Source organism: Stegodyphus dumicola, chromosome 6 (assembly GCF_044657685.1).
Source record: "Stegodyphus dumicola isolate Sdum_Otavi_A_Nest chromosome 6, ASM4465768v1".
Classification (NCBI taxonomy): Eukaryota; Metazoa; Arthropoda; class Arachnida; order Araneae; family Eresidae; genus Stegodyphus; species Stegodyphus dumicola.
The window spans coordinates 71,902,529-71,921,810 of NC_140773.1; the positions used below are offsets into that span (position 1 = coordinate 71,902,529).

The 19,282-nt window shown below is 32.5% G+C and overlaps 1 protein-coding gene and 1 long non-coding RNA gene across 3 annotated transcripts in view; one reads left to right on the forward strand and one right to left on the reverse strand.

The window, feature by feature from the left end:
- LOC118191452 (BAR/IMD domain-containing adapter protein 2-like) overlaps positions 1–19,282 on the forward strand; it is a 509,223-nt gene that overhangs the window by 31,115 nt on the left and 458,826 nt on the right. The gene's annotated exons all lie outside the window — the stretch shown is intronic.
- Positions 4,959–19,282, reverse strand: part of LOC146996778 (uncharacterized) — a 190,698-nt gene continuing 176,374 nt past the window's right edge. Inside the window, exon 3 of the long non-coding RNA XR_015041662.1 lies at positions 4,959–5,394. This is a non-coding gene — a long non-coding RNA (uncharacterized LOC146996778). The remainder of the gene's footprint in view (positions 5,395–19,282) is intronic.

Consider the following 19,282-nt stretch of genomic DNA (forward strand, 5'->3'; position numbering starts at 1 on the left):
ATTTTTGAATATAAAAATTTATATAAGTTTTGTATACAACAAATGATTTTGCATACAAATGAATGTGACTTTCATGCTTCGATGACGCTGTTCGAATAATATTAAGTTGCAACTACTGCATTATCTGCAAGAATTCTTAAGTTGCATTATTTCCCGCTATAATCATATCGTAATTCTAAGACGATCAGCTGTTGATAGGTTGCATAAACAGTTTTTAACACTTTTTAAATGCTCTAGTTCTCTCTAAAGTTTGAACTAAATGCCTGAATTTATTCGATGGCGTTCTATTTACGCGATACATATTAGGGTGCTTTCAAAAATGCTTCTTTGGTGGAGAATATATTACAAACAGCTTTCAACAATTAGTCTAAAATTGCGCAAATATCTAGAAAACTAGAAAGCATAAAGTGATTAATATCTCATTTAATACGTTTCTCTAACTTTCTGTCCTGGTCCTTCAAACTTTAATGACATTATAAATCTCTTTAAAGAGGTAATTCAGATTCGGAATTGTTAAAACTTTAAAGACGAGGCAACTTAGAATCTTTACCATTCACAAGTTTAGAATTTATACTTTATAGATTATATACTTACTAATAATTGTGAATTGAATCCTTTCACTTGCCGCTTGAAGAGGTCTTTAAGTTCAGTCAGACTTTCAATAACGTTGGGTAATCAAGCTAGTTTCCAAGGTTTTCGAAGTCCAGTCTTGAGAAAACATAATCCACAGAGATGCAATATTTTTATCAAATTAATTTTAAAATTAATCTTCATATTTTATAGCACTTTTCTACAGTGTGATCCACAAGTTTATCCTTGTGTGTAAAATGAATTTGTCTGAAATTCAGAAATTCTTGAAGGTGCTTTAAATGTTTTCTATTTCTTAAATTACCTTTTAGGGAAGTAGACAGAGTGGCAATAAATTACCATAGATTAGAAGAATATAACAGAGGTGACCTCGAATTTCAAGTATAAATGTGCTAAGTTTTAAATGCGATACGCATGATTACATGAGATAGTATAATCAATAAGAATGGCAGGATAATATTACTTTTGTTTTACAATTCCAGTTAATCATATGATTCTGCAGTGTTAGCTCTTTATCTCGAAGAAAGGCAAAATGAGTTATACTATTCATAGACCAACGTTTGTCTTAGTGGCATAATATTCGTACATAATATTTTCGAGAGCAAGATAGGTTTTGGAAATGACAGGGAACATTTCACGATGTATTAGCGCCTACCAGCGGCCGAGCGATAAAGTCGCTGAAAACTGGTAGTTCGGTCCGAGTTTTTAATCCTGCGAAATGGCTGGCCGCATGGGCGTTTTCGTGGTTTTCCTATGTGTAACATATATACAAACCAGTTTCCCTTAGAAAGTCCTCCATGAAGGCATCCCTCCCCTTAGGCAGATAGCCCTCGATACTTCGCCATTATCTCACAAACCATAAACAACGCTGTGTTAATGTTTTTCACTTTTTGCGTACAAGATTCTTTTTGTTTTACCACGCCTGCTGTTTTCTACTCCAGGAATTGATCATTTCCAGCCTCTGAAGACACAAAGAAAAGGCTAGAAAAACGTTTGTTTTTATTGCTGTATTAACTGATATAGTAACAATTATTTCATCATTTGTCTTTGTTGTTTACAGGGATGACATTTCAGATGTTAATGAGCAAACTGCCGAATTTGTTTTTAATATTTGCATAAGTAACCTTTGGATTAACCTACAGTATTTCCTTCGGCTGATATCCATTAAGACTCAAGGGTTACCTACAAGCCTGTGATTTAAGTGAATGTATATTGCAATTTTAGGTTTTTTTTTTTTTTTTTTTTTTTTTTGTGCACTTTCATTAGAATATTTGTGGACCTGAAGAATGCGCTAACAACTAAAAGGTTGAGTTTTCCAATTATAGTCTAACCCAACTTAATAGTTTAAAAATATACAACTTCTATTTTCCTCATACGAACAAATTAATTCAGTTGTTGTTGTTGTTGTTGTCTTGTCCATGAATTTCATGGAAGAATTGTTGTCAGATGCTTAAGGAGGTTCCACTTCTATTTCTACCTCAATTTGAGGAACAGCACCACGAGGGGGGCGAGGGTTTCCCACACATCTTCCTTACCACCAAACCACACGAAAGGAATTTCGGCTCGCCATATATTTAGAGCGCCCCATGCCGCAAAGATTTTATACCTTTACAAACATCCATGCCTTTTCTGGAATTCGAACCCGGGCTTCGGTATCGCAGGAGGCTTTCCTAGCCATTATACCGTCTGGGTGGCAATTAATTCAATTAGCCAAGCTAATAAATCTTCATTTTGGGTAAGTGAAAATAGAAGTTCTAATCATGGTGAGCATGAAGTGATAAAAGTTGCTCTGGAAAATTTGCTTAGTGATTAAAACTCGTGATTAGAAAATCAAAGTATCGTAAATCGCAGAAAAATTCTTATGGACCCAGTAATATGATATTTCTAACTGGCAGTAGCATTAATTAATGGAAAATTTTATGCCTATGCATAAGTTTCCGCTTATAATATTTTTACATATGCAAGTAGCATCAGTATAATTAATTCTTTACTGTTTAATAAGAGAAAGCTCTTTGTTTCGCTTAGTGACTCATTGCGCTATTTTAGTAATGTAGAGATAATATATGTATTTATATATATATTTTAAAAATTATAGTAGCAATACCCAATTTAAAACAAAATGCTGTGCTTATATGGTGATAGTTCTTAATCCATCTATAGCAGAGGTAATTAGGTAGATAACTTCGAGTGCTTTGCCATATTCAGATAAATCAAAAACAAAGCTAAATGACAGGGAATAAAAGCCGTGAAAACAGGTAGTTCAATTCGAATTCCCAAGAATGGGTTGGCTACATGGGTATTGTTGTTGTTTCATTATTTGTAATGTAAATAAGAGACAGTTTTGTTTAAAAAAGGACCTTCACGAAGGTCCTTTCTACCCTTAGACAAAAAAGAAAGAAAGGTTTCTACCCTTAAAAAAAGACAGATAACGTTCTTATGCTGTGATAAAACAAACAAATTATAATTATTTTTTGAAATTATTTAAAAAAAATATATATGTGAATAAGGTCACACCTACGAAACGGAAGTACATAAATGCATAATCATATTTCTTACGTAGAAGCATAAAACTTCATTTGATACTTCAGAGACTTGTATGTTTTACGGTTAAAGCAAAATGTAGTTAATCACTCATATAATATAGTAATTATTTTAAATTTCATAAAACACCACAAAACATTAGTTCACATTTGCTACCTTCGCGCGTTTTGCGAGTTGTATTAAAATTAAATTAGTTATTATCAATACATATATAGAAATAGATATAGATATGGATTATTATCAAGTTATATATAGAGAGAAAGTTCGTTTGAATGATTTAAGAACGTTGACGTTTAAGAATGTTATTTTGTAAAATGTGAGTGTTCGCCAGCGGGAAATCAAATGCAATTTGTATGGTCAGCAAAGTATATATAAAAGTGATTCTTATGATATATATTTCTAAACATGTCTGAAGAATCACTAATATTCCTAAAAGTAAATACAGTTAAAAGTCTTTAATCCGGACTCGTCGGGACTTCGGCGATTCCGGATTATAGATCATCAGTTTAAATCTGGCAAGATGGCATACAGAAATTATAAAATTAAAAATATGAAACCGTAATTTATGAAATAAAGAGCAATTATGATCTAAAGGGCATCAAAATTTATAAAAAAGCTTAATATTTATTTGTTCATTTTATTAAACATTTCTTTCAACGCGCGCATGCGTAAAGCATTCATTACGCATAGTCGAAATTAGAAAATTGCCACCAGAAAACCATTTATTGTGTATAATTATAATGACGTGATATTTATAATGACGAGGAATTTGATTTAAATCGTATCAAATACGGAGTACATCGAGATGAAATACTACATTTAGTAAAGAATTATAAGCCGAATAAAATGTAAACATCTGCCCTGAAGATAAGGATAGTGCTGACAGATCAACTTCCAGTTCATAGCACGCCGCGACATCTCCCCCCCCGCAAAGCAGCGTGAAATTGATAAACAGATTTCGGAATGGTTAGATAAACAAAGGATATGCTTTTTTTCCATTTTTTGCAGCAATTCCACTTTTTTTTTGATGGACATCGAAACATGTTTCTCTTTGTAGATCCTTTGGCAGCTCCAGAATCAATTCTTTTTGACATAATCGAAAGTTCAAGCTTACTTTTATAAAATTGCTCTAACAGTCTGCAAAAAATAATAAGCCGGATCCAATTAGAAAATTAAGGGACAACGCAATCTGCAACATTAACTGAAATAGATAATTAGATAATTTTGGCTCAGCTTATACCATCCGTTATACATTACACGCCAATGCGTAAACGCATATGCGCATGCGTAAAGGTATTATGCGCATTTCTGTGCATGCGCAACCGCATTATGCGTTTACGCATGCGCAGAGAGTTAGCAACTTTGAGGTCCGGATTATGGACGTCCGGATTAAAGACTTTTGACTGCATCTTTTTTCAAGCTGTCATTTCACTAAGAAATTATTACATATGTTAGAAAATATTACATTTATTTTCTAATGTAGAATTTATACATTTAGCAGATTTAAGTACCATAATGTTTATAAACTAGTTTAAATAAAAAATAGCATAACTGTAAAGACTATATCAAAACTAATTTGCACAAACCAGATACCTTTACTTGTTTCAAGAATGGCACACTAAGTTTTACACTTATGAAAACAATATTTCATATAACTTTACATCATTTTTTATTCTTAATCTTTTTAAAAGAATTTGTGGGAATAGAACAAACTTCGTAATTCGTCTAAGTTTTATAACAAAATTAGCGTAATTGAAGAAGCTAATCCAAGCCTATCTACTAATGAAACATTCTGGGACGTTTTAATCTGAACTTTATTAAATGTTGCAAGATAACATAAAAAAGATAAAAAAGATAACTCCAAAGAAACACTTCATAAATTATTTTATGTAAGACATTTATTGCGAAACATATTTTTAAAGAAGCATTTGACTTTCTTCATCCAGAAAATCCACCGTAAGCTTCGTTGTAAAGTCTTTCACACCAGCCTTTCTTTTTAAGCTCCTCTTAGTAACTACGGAGGATGGAAACTCATTTTTTTAGGGCAGGGGTCTTACGAAAAAAGGAAAAAAAAAGCCTTCCTTAAGTTCTCTGAATTGCGAAATATACGGCAGGGCTGCAAATTCATGATATTACGCTTCGATGCCTTTTCGTGCACTTTTTCCTCCTTTTTGATCCGCGTGTACCTTGCATTATTTGCAAAGAATGCTGGAAACTAAGAGCTGTGCTGTTGCCAAAAATTTGTTTTAAGTTTCTTTCTACAATCTGTAAAGAAAAAATTGAAAGTAAGGGTTAAAAAAAAACCTCCTCAAGAAAGCACTATGAATGAAAACATAATGGAAGAAAATTAATTTTTTATTCTTATTCTTACAGAATGCAAATCAAATTCAATAACTGATAAAGTTATAATATTATAGTTTATACATATTAACTAAGTTAAGTTATTACTTACTAAGTTAATTAAGTTATAACATATTAATAAAAAATTGTCATTTAATTCATATTTATGTAAATTTGTGTGGATTTATTTAATATTATATTTGAAAATGTTTTGTTATGATCCAGCATTTAAAAATTTGTGAAAAAAGAAAACTGCGATTTGAAACTTCATATTCGTTTGACACGTCGAAGAGTTTACCATTAAAATTTCAATTAGTTAAAAAATTAATTAAAAATGTAAAGTTTATTAAAATTAAATTGCAGTTTGATACTTCTACTTAGATTTCGGTTCAACATCTGATACAATTTCAAGCTAAGCAGTTATGATTTAATATTAATTTAAAAATTGGTCTTCCAGAAAGTAAAAATACAGAGTATAAAATCTTATATCTAATATGCTGTGTACAAAGTGGTTAAGCTAAATGATAGGAAAAATTTTCCTTGGCATTCATTTATTGTAATTTAATATCCTATAGAGGGCTGTGCATTTAAGTAATAAGAAAAGACTCAATTATTCAAGATGTAGTCGTGCGGGTATTATATTGGATCCCTTGAGCAAAAGGATTGCATTAAATAACACTGGCATGAGCAATTAAGAATGTTTCATTGAAGTATTTACAAATGTTCATAGCTCAAAAAATGCTTCAACAGAGACAATACTGTATTCAATTTTTACCGATTTGAATGGATAGTGGCAACATTTCGAAGCTGCACGAAGTTTCGATAGATCTGCGGTCAGTGAAGAGCCGAAATAATATCGGAAAGTACGCCTATACCATAACTAATAATTGAGAGGTCTAGGTCTGCTTACGCAAATAAGTCAAAGCTTTCGGTTCAATGAAAGTATTTGTTATTTTAGTATGAATTTCAATATCTGCTTTCGTCAGGTTTTAATTGCAATTTCCAGCGCTATTTATCTTATTGTTTCTCTGTTCCAAAAATATATTCAGAAATTCTTTCGTGTTTGAAAGAGAAAATCCCAGCCAACGCTATTGGTTTAGTCATTGACTTCTTATCGTCCTTCGTCGATCGTATATCTTTATTAAAACAACAGTTTGGAACTTTAATGAAGGTCAGATTTCCTTACCATCACTATACTAAAAAGCAGTCCTTTGTGTAAACAAACTGCCATTTGTCAAAATTATGAAACATTAATAGGCAATTGGCTCTTTGGTGCCATTTTGCCAAACTTTATTAATTAAATAATCAACCATTCACAGAAGTTGATATCAAAGTGATTGCGGAGGTCCAGGCATTTAATGTATCCTTGAAAGTAGTAAATGATCTTAAATATCGAATTTGGAGCTGTTTCGTAGAAGCCAAATATCGTAACGTCATTGAAAAAGTGCTTCCTTCAGATCTTTTCCTAGTGCTATAGATCCATGTATTCTGGACAGTTCTTCATCAGGAAGACTGTATTTTACACAGATGAAAAAGTTATGGAACTTCTTGATTATAATGCAGATAAAACAATATCGAATTAAATAAATACAGCGATGTCGTTCCAAAGGGAAGAGAGAATTGAAGGATTTGCTTTCAAAGTCATCCATTGATGTGGAATGCAATCTCTGGCAGGCTCAAGAAGCCATTCACTTGTTAAACACTGTTTTCGATAATTCATTTCGCCAAACAAATCAGAAGTTTATAAAATCTTCACATTTATCAACTTGTAACGAACTCTGTCCTTCTTTATCTTTGTGTTAGTGGTGTAACTGGAAGTACGTAGGATTGACACGGGGAAAGGCCGGTGTTCTAATCCCGGCAAGAGCATTGCTGCTTTTTTATATTTCATGCTCTGATAAATAGGTAATCGTTCTGTAGCTGCGCTTAACTAAAATTTAGTGGATGATAATTCGTCATCACCTGGATTCGGCAACTAAGTCTCTCTCCTTTCCAATCGCACTTCCACTTACCAATCAAAGTAGAGAGACTATAAAGAATTACCTCCTTCCTCACTCTTCTTTTATTAGCATCCCTTCGTGATGTAATTGAAAGTTTTTCCGGCTAGTAATCGGGAGTTCGTATCCCAGTGAGAGAATTTCTGATTTCTAATATTTCTTATCTCAAAAAACGTCTACGGTGGCTCCCAACTAAAATGCGGTGAATGTTAATCCGTCACGACTTGGATTTTGTGACCGAGTTCTTCTTCTTCCTGGTCACGTATAAGTAGGAGAAAATGTGTGGTATTTTCTTTTTCCTTAAGGCATACCATCGTGGTGTAACTGGAAGAAGTTCCGGCTGGCAATCAGAAGTTCAAAATTCTAATCTTGGGGAAGGCACTGCTGATTTATCAAGATTCTTGCTTCGACAGTTCTAATGGTATCTAAAAACTAAACATTTGTATTACTTTGGAATTTCTATCATACAATTAGTTCGTAATTTTTATAACTTTTTTTATCATACCTTTACTTTTAAACCACTTAATATCGTACATTCTAATTATTCTGATTTACGTCACATATTCTAGGAGATCTGAGTAAATCCGAGCAGAATAAAAGAAATGTTGTGTAATGAAGCTAAATGTCATTTGATATAAAGGCCTTGAAATCGTGGAAAAGTTCTTGACGATTCCTCTAGTATAGAGTTAATGACAACGAAGTGTCATCGGTTTGTACAATGCACAATACCTCCATTCCTTTTAGAAATATGTAAGCCTTTAGAAGCTCTACAAAAGCATAATACAAGTGATGAGTCACATATGCAGTTTTTCGTAACGTTAATTGAAGTTTTGGATAACTGTTAAAAGCTGCCCTGCTAGTGAATCTACGGAAAGTATGCTGACAAAAGGGGGTTTAGATCTGTAGACGTTAGGAAAAGTAAGTGATAAATAGCATATTTTGGGAAAGGGAGATGAAAGTGTTTATGTGATTCTGTATATTTTTTAATATGTACTGACACTTAAATAGCAGACAATCTCATCGAGAAGATAAACTACAATATTAGTTTAAAATAAATTAAGGTAACGATATTCATAATAAGATAATATATGCGATTTGATTTTAAAATTTCTTATACGGAAATCTCTTTTTTATTATAAGAAAGTATTAATTAAACTCTAAAAGCTACTTGAAATTTTTTTCTTAAACCATTTATTTTTACAACGATTTCTATACGTTTCTTCACAGTGATTATAAGTTTTAAAATAATTTTTAATTTTAACTCCACCACAAATGACAAAAAAGTGTATTTTGAGTGATGATTTTTAAAAATATTAAGAAAGTTTGAATTTTAGTTATGAAATTTTAAGAAAGATTTTAGTTCTGTGATGCTCAGATTATGATCATTTTTAATCCTAGGAAGTTATGAAGCATTTTAGGTAACTTAGAATGCAAGAAAGATCTTTAAAATTCAGAATTCCGTTAATATCTAATTAACAGGAGTAAGACATGAAGTTTGTCTACATTTGAGTTTGTATTAAATTATCTCAGGGAATTTAATTACAGATTTATAAGACAGAAATATATGGAACATATAAATTATTTTTATTATTATAATGATCCATAAAATGCTAGTTATTTTTATCATTCCTGTTCTATCGTGCATTTCTGTCATGCATAGTAATTATGATAAAATGCAGCATATCATATCATTTACTTGTAGTCATATTTAAAAATTAAAAACAAACTATGATAACCAAGATTTGATACCTAGATTTTTTCGATCATAAGATTAGTGCGTATGCTTTATATTTTAATTTCCTGTTATCTCCTTTGTCTCAATCTACTTGATCTTATACATTCTAATTTTTCTGAATTACGTCGCATATTCTAGAAGGTATGGAAATCTGTCTAGAATGAAAAATGCAGAGTAATTTAGCTAAATATTCTAATTAGCTACTGTCGCCATTTTTAGTTTGACGTGCCCTCCGATTACGAGCATTGTAACTTGTGAAATATTTATAGTGGCAGAATAAAAATCTCGTTCTTTGGATGCAAAGAAAGTTCTTGGTGAAGCAGTACCACAGCAAATTACCTGCACCGAAAACAGCATGTAAGCGTTATCTTACATTAAACAATTACATGACAAGATAAAATCATTAAAATAATGACATTGCTCCAGTCTTATGGAAGCAAACCGTAGAAAACGCTGAATTCCAGATAATAACGTATTTTTCTATTGTTCTTTCAGTTGTAAAATGATTCGTCAAATATGTTTTATATCTACAAGAAAAAGCTATAAATTCTGTGAAACATGAATTCTGAAAAAATAATAATTTGTATACTTTGAATTTCAAAAATTGCATGAAACTTCGAAAAAGGTTTTTACTGTGAATTTTTGACTATTGAGGAAATTGAGCGGATTAATACCAATTGGTACAAATTATACACCAAATTACTTGTGCATTATCACGATGTGCATTATCTTAGCTAGATTTCTCTTGACTTTTCTGATGAAAAATATTTTAAAGAATTTACAATAATGTTTCTGTAAAATTTTTAAAAAAGAATTTAACAAATTCAGTTCTTATAATTCATATTAGTAACTGCAATGGAATTTCAGTCATTTGCAAAGAAGCATAAAAGAAATTCTAAATATTTAAATTTCTGCTCTTTCTAGGGCATATTTAATTGTTAAAGTTGAGTTACATACGAGAGGGACACCTACATACGGGAGTAAATTTGAGGCTTTTCCTGTTAGAATGAATATTTTTCCTGAGTAGAAAGAATACACCACTTTTCATATTTTTTTTAAAAAACTGCTTAATGTACAATATTTAAAGAGTTTCGGAATCTCAACCTCTTAAGATTTTTTTTTTTTTTTTTTTTTTTAATAACAGACGTAAAATTCTTGTCAGGTTTAAAAATAATATAAAGAAAATAGTAAAACTTTCTGTTGTCACCCGCTTCAAGATAACTAACTACTTTAATGTGTCTCAATTTGTTATCTTACTTACACCTGGGTATTTGTTAGCTTACGATAATATTTTTTTTTCTCTGCTAGAAATGAAGGTATTCGAACAGAAGACGTAATGCTCGGAACAATCCATCAACCCCTACCATTCCCTCCCGCCTTTCCCGCCCGGGCATACGTCAGCAGCGGGAGCAACCTAAGGCGAAACTGTTACACTAACAAAGTGTTGCAACTAGTTTCTATGGAATAAAAGCCTCTTCAGTGTTTTCCTAATGCCCCAGAACAATATTGGCAATCAATAACATTTGAGCTCCATTTGTTTTGCTTCAGAATTCCGATATGCCGCGGTGGCAATAAGCAGACAGGATTACCTTCGTCGAAAAACACCATCACTGAAGATCAAATGTAAGGAATTTCCATCCAAAAGTATTAAAACATGGGCAATTAGTTCACGAATACAGCGCATATATATATATATATATATATATGTATATTAAACCGTATGATGTTAGTTGGCATTTAAAATGCCGCAGGAAATTATGGGTATTCCAGAATTTAAACTGATAAAAGAAGGAAAAAAGTTGTTTAAATGAAGTAATGAATCAGATCTCAAGTTGATTCTGGTGATTTAATAATTCTAATAATGTAGTTTCTTAAGTTACGTTGTTGATTATCTTGGATAGCAAAGTTCTTAGACGAAGAAAAATAAATTGTTTTAATTAAACGTTCAAAGAAAAGAGAAATGACGAGGAAATCGGCGATTTTGAGAAAACGTTAACAAGCTGAAATCTATCATTTTGAATTTTCTGTTTTTAAAGATAACTTGTTCTCATATTCTTTGGAAAATTTACTGAGAATAAAAAGCTTAATGAGGAAAACTTCTCTGTAGTAATTACAAACGTTGGGGAAAGCAAGGTACTATTTGTTTGGCAATGCGAAAAATATGTTTATTTTTGAACTGATTTAGTATTACTCCATTTCGGAAAATATTAAACCTTTGTAAAAAAATTTACTCAAAGGCCTTATGAAAATTTTAAAAGTTTAGAAAAGCACTGGTTTTACAAAAAATATAACATTTGGTTGAGTTAATGATACAGAAAAGGTATACGCATAATTTCAGATTCTAAGCTATGTTATTTACTACAGTGATACATCGCTTCTACACAGCAGAAACAGCTCTAAACCAGTCTTATGAAGCCGCGTTTGCAATACGAAAATAAGCTGTTTCAATAGAAAAATTGATATCTAAGTAAAATGAAAAAGTTATAAGCATATTTAAAATTTTTAATTGAGAACTTCAAAGGTAATTAAAAATGGAAAATACACGTGTATATATTGTTACGTGCGTACGCGTTCCTAATAGACTGAACGCACACAGAACCCATGAGAGCTTGATAAAATTTATTTTTTCTAAAGAAATACTTTACAGTTCTGCAACTTCCAACAAAAATACTCGTTCAGCTCTTTTCAGTATGAAAGAGCACAGTTAGTAGTTAGCACTTCAAACAACTAAAAACATTAAACACAGCGCAATGAAAAGTGCACGCAAAAGGAAGAAGTTCGCACGTAGATCCCTCAGAACTCCTAAACACTAAATTAAAAACTCAACCTTAAAGTCAACTCTAAACAGAAAACTGAGAAATGATGCTTTTTCCGGTCTCATATAACTTTCCCCTGGCCAGGGAGGAACTTCCAGTACCTTCGATTTCTCGAAATTACTGGAAGGCATATACACTTGAAGTTACATATAAGAGTCAGATACGGTTACAGTTACATCTAGAGAACAATTACAGTTTTTCAGTTAAAGTTATATAGTGACCAAACTAAATGGCTACTTATGCAATTTCTCGCCAAATTCGGGGATGACTTTTTTTTTTTTTTTTCCAAAACCATCTCCAACTCGACGAGATCTCGCCAATTTAGCGAGGTAGCCGTTTACCACAATGTTAAATAGACTTGCATCATTAATAATATTTTTCTGGCAAAGCTTTTCTTTTCTTGAATTCGTTCGTATTAAATTATGCAAAATTCATAACAATATCTTTATATATATACATAGTACATTGTTTTAAAAGAAAAGTTGTATTAAATTAAATAATTCTCTTGCACCATTACTGCAAGAAATGAAATTTGAATTTAACAAGTATTCTCTATTCGTAAAAAGAAAATTTTAAGTTAATTAAATTTAAATAATAGTAGATTTCAAATAACTAAAGATATAGACTCAAGAAGGGTTAAAATACCATTTATTTCACTCAACTCAGAATAACAGTTGGTTCCTTTCTCGAGCTTACAACAAAGCCTCCACTCGTGCTTAAACTAAGAATAAGAAATAAGAACTCAGACCATAACTAACTAAGATTATAACTAACTAGACTTAGCTGAAGCTAATACAAGTATCTAACATAGTTGGCCCTTAATTTAAACTAGCCGGAGAATATGCACTCTTAAGCAGGTAAAAAAAAAAAAAAAAAAGACGCACCAAGAAGGAGTTATTTGAATGGGACGAATGGGTAGAAGTGATACACATCTACAGAAAGACAAATGGTTACAGTTTGAGAAAAACTGGATGATTTATTGAAGTGATAGAGCTTTACAAAGTGAAAAAGGTCAGTAACCCGTTTGTCCACCTCTGGCCCTTATGCAAGCAGTTATTCGGCTTGGCACCGATTGACAGAGGTTGCGAATGTCCTCCTGAGGGATATCGTGCCAAATTCTGTCCAACTGGCGCGTTAGATCGTCAACATCCCGAGCTGGTTGGAGAGCCCTGCCCATAATGCTCCAAATGTGCTCAATAGGAGAGAGATCCGGCTACCTTGCTGACCAAGGTAATGTTCGGCAAGCACTAAAGCAAGCAGTAGGAACATGTGCAGTGTGAGGGCGGGCATTATCTTGCTGAAATGCAAGCCCAGGGTGGCGTGATATCAAGGGCAACACAACGGGCCTTAGAACTTAGTCGACCGCTGTGCTTTAAGGTTGCGACGGATGACAACCAAAGGAGTCGTACTATGAAATAAAATGGCACCCCAGACCATCACTCCTGGTTGTCGGCCTGTCTGCTGGAAGATTAGTATCAAACTGATGTCCGGGGCGTCTCCAGACTCGCCTTCACTGCTCATCGAAGCTCAGTTCAAAGCGGGACTCATCACTGAAGACTCTTCTACTCCAGTCAGTGACATTCCAGTGTGAATGAGCCCGACATCACTGCAAACGGGCTTGACATTGTACAGAGGTCAATGGTAGTCGGCGCAAGGGGCGCCGTGACCTCAGCCCCCTTTCTGTGAGCCGTCTCTGAATGGTCCTTGCGGTGACTGAAGCACTAGTTGCACGTACAATCGATGATAATGATGCATCTGGGGCTGTGAGTTCCGCTCTGACGATTGCTCGGTTTTCACGTTCAGTCGTTTCTCTAGGCCTACCGCTTTCTTCTTGACGCTGTGTGCGGCCATGGTTCACCCATTCCTGCCAATATCGCCTAATAGTGGCATTGCTCCTGCTGAAATGTCGAGCTATTCGGCGATAAGACCAACCGGCTTCTTTGAGTCCAACTACACGATCTCTCTCAAATTCTGACATCTGCGCATATCGTTCGCGCATCTGTATGCGAAGCATAGTTACTGTCTACCAGAGTACACGGAATGAAATTCGTGAAGAATTTATGACCTGGAATCGTAATTTCCCCTCTTAAATATCCTGCCAGTTGCGCTGTAGCGACAACCGTTCATTCATAGGCAGCCAAAATGTAAAATTTTGCATTTTCCGTCGAAACTTGTATGCATATCAATTTGTGTCCAATTTGCTTTATATCTTCTCGGTGCGTCGATTTGCGTCGTTTTTTTTTTTTTTTTTTTTTTTTTTTTTTTTTGTCTGAGAGTGTAGAAAGGGACATAATAATACAGCCGAGCGTAACAGCTTTAAGAGAGATTAGCCCAAAAGCAAATACGCGCTACTCAGAATTCCTAGCTCTCTCTTTCGAAGCAAGTTGAACCTTCCTTGAATACTATTAATATATCATTTGCATTAAACGCGATTGTAAAAACTTATTCTGGTAGGGAGTTTTAAGTGGGAACAAGAATTGATAGGAGAGCACTTTGAAATTAAAATAATTGTTATAAAATTAAATATATCTAACATTTTTCTCCACCATGATTTAAGGATTCGAACAAAAAGGTCTCCAAACAACCTTGCTGAGAGTTTTAAATTCTAGAAAAACTTTCTCTAAATTTTACTTTCTAACTTTTTTCAAAGATTAGATTTCTCCAACTCAGTTATACTACTGAAAATCGAAATTTTAACTTCTTTTTAGGGCCAACTTTACAAAATGATCTAAACCTAAGTTAAAACTAAGATAAAAAAAATTATTTTTACAAATTTTTTTCCTTCAAGCCGCCTGAGCTGCACACATCATCTTGACTAAGTTGAATCATGATGACAATTTATCTCGTCCTTCCAATATATGTGGGAGGAAAAAGTATTAGTACTCTATACAGGGTAAACATTTTCCACTTTCTCGAAAAATTTACATTTTATTACATTTATTTGACCCTCAATCAGATTTTATTCACTCATACTTTTAACTCATTTTCCCAACGCTCACGAAAAATTTATTCTGTTAAGATTCGAGCGTGTATATGTTGTGTTTAAGCGAGCAACCTAAAATGACATCTTAATATCAATACTATGTACTACACGCCGAAAGTGTTTTAAAATTCCGTGTAACTGGAGAGCTTAATTCTATTAACTTTATTTCATGTAAACAAAGTTTAAGTTTTAAAGCACTTTTACTCGTACATTCATCATATAAAGTTTACTTTCTGTACAAACATTTTTACACATTTAACATAGTAACATTTTCAGATTCATTTTACATCAAAACGTACACAGTTGCTGTATATAGTTTACAATCCTTTTGGAAAAATTAAATTTTGAATTGTAGCTTCAAGTCTTCCCGACTAAAAGATATAGTATGCTTTCTCGTGAACTTGCAAACTAAAAACAAATCTTGCTTTTAGCAGCATCTAACAATTGTCTCGCTTGAGCAGTCCCATGTACATGGAAGCAGTTTATTCAGCAATTAGGGTTTGAAGTCGGACTTTCCTCCTTGGGTGGCCTTCATTTTCCCGCAGGAATTTGTTCCTGTTAAGTCCTCTGTTGACGAATAGAGCTGCCTTTCTTTCCGGTTGTAGATGTTGATATTCGGCTCTCCGCTTGATTTCCTGTGCAGATCTCCTTGCCTGGGCCCTTTACCCTTCTTTTGGCCTTCCTTATCTGCGAGAGCGACGAGGATGTAGAATCCGCGGACCTTTTGCCGCCCCTCAGATTTCTTCGTACTGGATCGTGCCTGGCCTCTGTTGAGTCGGTTGTCGATGGGCAACCGCGAACGTCTGATGAGATATTTTTCGCTGAGTCCAGACCCTTCTGTGATGGAACAGTTCTCCTTGCCGTCATGATTGGCGATTTCGCCCTGGGACTGGTTGCAGTGGAACTCGCTTTGCTGGCCTTCCATTCGTTGAAATTTCCGTTTCTCTGTTGGGGTAATAAACCGCGAGGTTTCAAAATCATTATTTCTTCGCTGGCTTCCAGGTTCCTGAAAAAACTATCGTAAAACTTCAAAATCAGTTCTGTTGTAACATTGTTTTACTTGATCAATGTTAGCTACCATTTTCTGCTCATTCGTAACTTTTATATGTAAAGTCGTAAATTTTACATTTTCAATATCAAACGGCTCTTCCAACCTGAGCTCAAACTTCGCCACGTTATTTTCAGGCGAAAAATCAAGAAGAACACTGACTTTCAGATCTCTTTTCAATAAAATGGAAAAGCAATCTGCTTTGCGAATCATGTGTGAGATGAATGAAATCATGTGCAAGATGTATTGTGGATTCGCAAAAATGGACTATTTCATGATCCGTGAAAAGCCCTGATATTATATAGCTAGATTTCCTCCTCTGTGGCTTTGTCAAAAATCAAGCTTACAGTGAAGAAATTGATAATATGACAGCAAAAGAACGTATAGAAAATTACAAGAGTTTCAACAGATATATTTACCAAAGCATGGAATGAAATTAAATATCACCACGATGTCTATTGTGTTGTCAATAGTACATATGCTGATAGTTTTTATACTTAGAAATTTTTTTGCGTGCTCTTTTTGTTAATGTGAATTAAATAAAAGCTCTTTAACTCCGTTTCATACATTATATTCTCCCCAGAGATTTCATGAAATCGTACCATAATTTTTTTATTAAATCTTACCATCTCATATTTTAGTTTTTATGGACCTTTCCTTCGCAATGATAAGAAGTTACCTGATACAAATTGAATAGTAAATTTTAATTCAGAAAGCTGAATCTTCTTCAGTAGAATTCAGTAGAACACGTCAGAATTCCAGTTCTCGTAATGAAATTTATTAATTACAGAGTTTTAAAAGGAAACAGCCAGGCATAAGATAAGATGCATGTAAAGAATTCTGAAAGAAATTATTTTCTATAACTCAATTTGCATAGCGTACGTAGTCTGGCTTTTTATCACATCAATGATCACGAAAGAGAATTTCTCCTTTATTTAAAAGACAAAAGGACCATCGTAAAAAGAAAAAAACTAATGCCATTACCTACGATATGTTGAGATTGCACTTTAAAGTATTGGTAAGATGGGGATAGGCGGTCCACACTTCTTTCTTATATATTTCTTCTATCTATTTACCTTTTTGTCAATAACATCTTCAAGAAAAAATTCGAGATTCTGGGGAAAGTGAATTTTAATACATGTTTTAAGGTAACTGATGTCGATATTTTTGTTATGCTTTGTGTTTATATGTATAAATAAACATTACTTTTTCCATATGATCAATTTATTCACTATTGTGCTATTTACTAATGCAATGTATTAATGTATTTTTATAAAATGAACGTAATTGATCTAATGCAATTACATAGTAGCCTAAAGAAGAAATTTAGGAAAATTTGATTTCAGCGATGCAAATTAATAAAAGGTACCTAAAAATACCGAAAATATTTTTTTGTACGTTTTAAAATCTGAGATATGGATATCTTCAATTTCAATTTCGGCACACCCATTAGCCATCTGGGATTTTCAGCTTAAGCCGAAGTTTCTTTTAAAATGTCAAAGAAGATATAAAACACAATTTGCATCATTCGTGTACATGTTACATCATCGAGATTATTATTTTTTTTTTTTTTCGTTCTGCTATTAGAACTCGGAATGTGACGTACACTGCTAAAAAAAAAAAAAAAAAAAAAAAAAAAAATGGGACAATGCTATATCTCCCGTTCTATTGGGCCGATTGACAAAATTCAAACTGCGTTTTTCATGTCTCGAAAGCGCGACTTAGGATATATATTAGATTTATATATAGCACTATTCTAACATAGGTATTTTGACACAAAATCGGACTTTTTCTGAAATAACATACCAATTTCTTTACATATTTTGATTCTACGACTCAAATTATGCCAGAATACCAAGTTTTGTAAAAATCGTACGAATAGTTTTTAAAATATTAGCTCTCAAAATTTTAGCTCCTCAATGTTAATTGAATTTGGCAAATATTTATTAATATCTCTTTTTTTATTGAACTTTTTGATTTTTTCTCTCACATTTCGAAATTTTGGTTCATTCCAAATAAAATTTACCCATTTTTTGCGTTTTATTTTTTAAATTTCTATTTTTAAATAATTTCTATAGATTTTTCGAAAAACATTTTGAATTATAACCTATAAAATTTTTACCATCATCTTAAAGTAGGTGTATTTTTAAGCATATCAGCAAAAAATTAGACTTTTTTATTCAAAATTTTCGAAGATATACATGAATTTACATAATTTCGCGTTTTGAAATTTGGCACCTTTTTTTTTTGAGCGATAATAACGCCAAATGTGGTCTATGGATTTTTGTTACACTGAATTGCCACAGCTATTTTTAACCTTAAACTTCAAGTAAAATTTTACGAAGAATTAATTATATGACATTTTTTCCCTCAATGATGCGTAATAAATATTTATTAATACTATATGAAAGGCTATTTTTTAAATTATAGATGATATTATTCAAATTTTTAACTATTTTTTTTAAATTTCTTTCGTATCTTTTCTTTTTTTAAAAAATTTAAGAGTAAGTTTTTGTAAGAGTAAATTTTTACCTTCGGCGTTTTATCGTCTGCTACTTTACTTCGTTTAAATCAAATTGTCTAAAACTGAGAATTTTCGTTTGATATTTATTTGAATTTTATGACATTAACTGCATAATTTATTTCTAAACAAACTGTTGCTTTTGAAGTGGCTGAAAGAGCGGCTGATACTATCATCCATATTTTTAAAGCACAATATATTTTTATAGAAACATAATATTTAGAATAATCATTTTTTATAAAAGTCAAATTATGATATAAACATACAACCCTCTAGAGAATGAATTAATGGAAGTTCAATGGTTATGTAGAAATGATCTGCAGTTACTTAATGGCTGGATAAGTCAGCAGATTCTGTGGACAAGTAAGAATAATTATATAAACGACACTAACATTCTGGATTCAATAAACAACGAGGATACGATGTTTACTAAATAAATTTAAGAAGTTTTAAAACATAAAAAATCAACTCATTTTTTTTCCTAAAATGTATTTTTGTGCGTAACGTATTTTCATTATATCCTTAAAATTCTAATTTAGAATGTAATTGTCAAGAACTGAATCCTAATCATCAGTAATATAATAAGCAATTATTACGGTTATTAATAAATCCTTCTTATAAAGTAATTGCAAATATTTCAAAAAACTTTCTGTCTGAATCCAAACATTTTTGTATGCAAATATTTTTAATTTTATATTAATCAAGATTGCACA